The 5666-nt window shown below is 36.6% G+C and overlaps 2 pseudogenes; one reads left to right on the top strand and one right to left on the bottom strand.

The window, feature by feature from the left end:
* Window positions 1-172: 172 nt before the first annotated feature.
* Window positions 173-3543, bottom strand: LOC120205999 (annotated as a pseudogene).
* Window positions 3544-4008: 465 nt separating this feature from the next.
* LOC120205997 lies at window positions 4009-5429 on the top strand (annotated as a pseudogene).
* The last annotated feature ends 237 nt before the right edge of the window (window positions 5430-5666 follow it).

Raw genomic sequence — 5666 nt, 5'->3', positions numbered from 1 at the left:
TAGAACCACGAAATTTTGATTTGGGATTAGTTTTTGAAATATCTGTTTACCTCTTTCTCTAGACATAATGAAAAACATGTTCAGGGTTAAAAGTTTCATAGCGTTGCATGTTTCATAAGATACTTTTTACCTCTTTTGCAGATACATGAACATTGTGAAAGAACCCATATGATTACTAGAAGCATAATATGCCTTTCCCCTGTAATGGAAAGATTTATACAGGCTAAAGAAAAGGAAAAAAGAAGACGGATAAATGATTAAATCTCGACTAACTTAGTACGCTTCACCGGCCAGATTATTGGACTGGAGTCTCTGTCGTTTCTCAACATAAGCTGATGGAAACCACCCTGCTTTACCTTTACATTCTCCTTCTGACCATCCAGATGGGCTCAACTGCATAGTTTTATTACAATTAGTGTTATTTTTATGTAGGCATTAAGCTAGATTATATAACCAGAGCATTATTCTTTGATTTTTCTGTCCTTCACATTAGCTTAGAGTGATTTAGACGACTATAATCCAGATCTTTTGAGTCTATCGAACTAAATGTAACCTATATGCAACATAGGTAAAGTCTAAACATGGAACTAGAATACCTTTTGCACAACAACAAAGTCACCTGCAGCCAAGTTCAGTTCCTTCTCCGATTCAGCAAAAAAATGATGCGTAGCCTGTGCCATGAAACTCAAAAATTATTAGTGCTCACAGATCGGAACAACTACTTGATTCACATTCCATAAATTTCCAAGATTAGGTGAACTTACTTCAGCTAAGAAATATATGGTTTTCTCTGAGCCATTCTCGGGTGCAATCACAGGAGGAGCAGATTCTTTACGTTGTTTCTCTGATACCATCTGACAAGCTCCAGAGAAATGTACAGGTTACAGAATTCGACATAAAAATCTTTATCAGAAAGAATGAAGACTGGAAATAACCTCAGCTTCAATCTCATTAAGGATAGCAGCCACTCTCAAATGGTAAGTCTTTTCTCCTTCAACCTACAAATGCATATATCAGAATCTTAAGTGTCTTTTATGTATCAATGCTTCAAATAGGAGACTCTGTATGCCAAGTTTAATTTGCATGTATACCATAGCTATTAGTCTCTATACAGTCAGTCTTTGCTGCTGAGCTTCAACAGCAGCCAATGCAGCAGCAGCTTCTTTACCCAGAACCGCCATATTTGCTTTAAGTTCTTGCATCCTTGCTTCAGCGGCATGCAACTTTGCAACATTTTCAGGAAGTGGAGCTTCTCTTATTCGTGCTTGTCTTCTGAAAACCTCTGCTGCTGTTTGTTTATTATATTTAGTATGTACTCAGCTTCTGAAGCAAATCTTACGAACAGGGAACTTAAGCTGATGTCTAATATATAGAAAATTACTTATGCAGAGCAAGCTCGTCTTTCTATTAAATTACCTGGGCCTCGGCTTCCTGTCTCATTCGACTATAGCGCTGAGCAAGATGACGAGCATCTTCTAAAGAGCACCAGCGATCATTGCTCTCAATGGATCCAAAACCTAATGCATTGGGCAACAGTGTCATGTTTCTACTAGGCATTAGCTATTCTCAATCAACTATGACCAAATTAAACAGAAGGAAAAATTGCTTTGAATTGCGAAATAAAAAATACTGCTTTGTGCCAATATACAAGCATGCAGTTGAGACCAAAGAAAGCATTATACTCGTTTTTATTGAATTCTTTTACAAGTAAACACATTTTCCGATATGGTCAAAAATGCATAGCATCTGATCAAAGTCAACCTGCTGGATAACAGCTTGATTAAATCTTCTTGCTCCTTCTCTGCATGTTTACGACCATCACCATATTGACAGCATTCTTCAGAGAACTTGGTTCCTGATTACCATAAAAATTAAGAACCATAAGTGTGAAGTTTTATCACCAAAATATATGTTTGTTATTTAATTGCACATGTACCCATAATAGGGAAATTTAAGTTCAAATAGTATGAACTAGTGTTGCACCTGCTTCAATGTGCTTATACCCAATGGCCGTAAACGCTTCTGCAGCTTAATAACATCTTTCTGAAAGTCCTGAAAGGAAGAAAGTATATCCATCAATCCATGAAATTTGCAGTAAGTACAAAAGAAAATTAGAGAGTGCCAAGACGAAACAATAAACTGAGTCGCTAAAACATCATGGCATGATAAAGCCATTAGCAGGCTCAAAATATCATGTTCTTCTTTCCCCCTGCAATTTTTCACCTTTAGCTGGTTATTTCATTACCGAAAGGTTGTAACAATAACTTAAGTACAAAGGATGCCCATTTTCGAAGCCGTTGCTGTCATATGGCAGACTGCAAATTTTTTCACTAAAATGAAACTTAAGGGGGATGCTACTGTAATTGTAACTATTGCAGGGGATCATGAGAGTATTCAGTCCTTTCTCAAGAAGATGAAACATGGATGATAAACGAATGCTATGTGATTTTTCAAATGTAAGTTTCAGAAATATGAAGTGGAGAATGATCATCACCCTTCCCGAACGAGTAGTCCTGTACAATTTGTCCAGTTGTTGATGTCTTTGCATTTCAACCTCATCAATCACTACAACATCTGAGCTCTCGTAACCAGTTCCACCAAGTTGCTTGATTACAGCCTGCAAAACAAGTTTTGTAACTCGACGAGAGAAGAAATTAATCATTTGAAGCAAAACGGAACCGGCAAAGTAACAAAAGAACATGCAAGAATTGAACTTGACTAGCAAAAACATGAACGATCCTAACAAATAACAAAATGAATGACATTCATGCTTATGCTTTGACCAAATTCCATAAAACATTCAAACGTCCATCGTCACTCAGTAGATGTTTCAAACATCTCATTGATCACTCAACTTTCACTTTATCTTTCATTTCCTCGAAAAACACTCTTCCTCAGTAGCTTTCAGGTAAAGGATGAAGCTTTGCAATAATAAAACTTTCGAAACTCCATATCTAATCTTTTCAATTTGTTAGAAAAGTATGAAAATTGCAGATAAAATACAGATAAATTGTCCCACATTGATGACTATAAAATACATTGAATGTTTAGAATTACCTTCACAATTCAGTCTTTAATTCTCGAAACAAATGAATTAGGTCCTCAAATTCCAAAAATTTTACAAGTAAAAAGTAACCAAATCTGTCGTCTAACTCTGTAACACATACTAAATTGTTCATTTCTTAAAATTTAAAACCAAAGCAAGAGAAAAGGAAAAGTCTTTGCTTTTAATTTTCTTGTTTTCCACCATTTCCCCAGAAACCAATGAATAGAATCCAATTCTCATTAGTCAAAAAAATTGAAAGTAGAAACAAAGAAAGGTTAGTGATGAAATTGCCTGCTGTTGCTTGGCAACTTGTTCTCTGAGCTTACTGGCTTGCCTCCTCAAAGCATCCATTGCAGCTTCTTCTTCCGACTCTTTGAACACAAATAAACCGATTAGCGAATTGGGATTTGTTAAAGATCTGGACTTTACTTAATATTTTGTTGATTGGATGTCTGATCAGATCTGAGTGTTGGGTACACTTGAGAGCTCAAAGATAAACCTTTGTTCTTCCTCTACTGCACCTTTTTCTTTCATATTACATTATTACTTATTTGTGCCAAATTCTTCTATTAGCCCTGTTTAAGTTATATATTTACTCTAATTTAATACTTTTTATCTATAAAATATTTACATGAGGTCAAATATATGTAAGTAATATTAAATGGGTAAAATACACAAACTATTTGATTATAGAATATTATTTTATAAAATGATTCTTTAATTATAAAGTGTTATTTTTATGAATAGTAATAAAAAAATAATATATTTAAATAAACCAGCCGCAGGTAAGCCAACTCCATTGACAAAAACAAAACAACCTTTTAACTTTTACAAAAATCAACCCACTCATTGCAGCTTTCATCATTTCAATCCATTTTCGAACATACCCCACACCCTCCAAATATTTCCCCCATCAATTCAAAATCTCTTAAATATTCCAAATCTCTCTCCAAGTGAGCACCCAAGCAATCGGATGGACAAACCAGCGTTTTCTTAAGTAGTTTCTAGCAAGTAACAGCGGTTCTCTTTGGCTGTTGCCACTAATTGCAGCATAATTTGTGAACGCTCACCTTCTAAACATCACTTAATCCAGCACAGCTCAGTGAAGAGGAAGGGAAGCAATCATGCCATCGGGTTCTAAGAAGAGAAAAGCTGCCAAGAAGAAGAAGGAACAACAACCAGTCAACCCACATGGTATTTTGCTTTGCTTTTGAGAATTTTGTTTCGGGTTTTTGTTTTTTCCCTTGATTTGAGATGATGGGTAGTTTTCTTTTTTATTTGTAAGTGGCATTTTGTTCTTGGATTACTGTGTTGGAGATTTTTGTTCTTGCTGTTGAATGAAGTTTCTAATTGAAGACAGATTTGTTTTCTAGAGTTTATTTTGGTTGTTTCAAGATGGGATTGATAAATTTCTTGTTTGCATGGTTATTGAAATGATTTTGATTTATGAAATGGTTCCAGGAAATTATGATACGAAAAGACAAGATGAAAGGGACAGTGACGGTTCCCCTGCATCTCAGGGTGACCACAATCACCAGCATCCATTCAATCACAAGGAAGAAGAAAGGAAAAGAGCACCATCACCTGTTGAATCACTTGTAACTGAGGAAAATTCCGTGGAAGAAACCCTTAGAGATTCAAAAGTCACGGAAAAATCCGGATTGGATGATGTTGGGGGCACCGCAAATGCTCGTATTCAGCATGTTGAGCACGATAAGAGTTCTATCTGCAGCGATAGTTCAGATGATGAATCTCGAGCCTCCTAGAAGAAGTCGAAGGAAGAAGACTACAATGGTTCTGAAGAGACCTCATGTGGTAAGAAAGACAAGTCAGCTACCATCATGTCTATGAAAGTTGCTGAAAATGGAACTCATATGGATGTTAATGGTAAATCTGCAGCGGAATCCGTTATCGAGACTGTGACATTGTAAGTTGGGAATGGTACTGAAATTTCAGCAAACAGATCAGAATACAATGTAGTTGAATCAAGGTCCAAGGGAAGTGAAGTAGAGTTATTGTCCCCATCAAATGGGATATCTGGGGTTGAATTGGAAGGAAATGGACAGTCTTCCCCATCCTCAAGCATGCCACCTGCTGAAACTAGCAATGTAGCGGGAAAAAACCGGGATGCTGAGCCACATGATGATTCTAAAAAACAGGTATATGTTGCCCTTTTTCTTTTGAGAATTGTGGATTTCAATAGTCCCTTATTTGACTGGAAAGTGATGTCTTGCTTATTTGCTGAATTGGTTCACAGCCCCTTGTTGCTTCGACTCCACTGATGGTGCAAAGAACGTCGTTGTTTAGTTGCTGTGGGTTGTTTGATGTCCTCACTGGTTCGAACAGATAATCACAGGTTCAGGCTATCCTTTTGAGTTAAAAAGAAAAATCTAGATTATGCTTCCCTTATAGTTTGTAGTGCTGCATATCGAATATCGATATATGCTCGGCAACTCATACCCTCTGTGCTTTTGTGGGTATACGAGAGTGCTTCAACGAGAAACTGAAACTTGAGATATGGAATTTATTGCTGGTCATTCGATCAGTGTTTTTCAGCTACCTGGTATTATTCAAAGATCTGCAAATGCCTTGCTTGAACTAATCCCCAGTAGTTCTAGGT

Source organism: Hibiscus syriacus, unplaced genomic scaffold (assembly GCF_006381635.1).
Source record: "Hibiscus syriacus cultivar Baekdansim isolate YM2019G1 unplaced genomic scaffold, ASM638163v2 tig00013285_pilon, whole genome shotgun sequence".
In the NCBI taxonomy this organism is placed as follows: domain Eukaryota; kingdom Viridiplantae; phylum Streptophyta; class Magnoliopsida; order Malvales; family Malvaceae; genus Hibiscus; species Hibiscus syriacus.
This window is presented reverse-complemented; position numbering and strand designations above follow the sequence as displayed.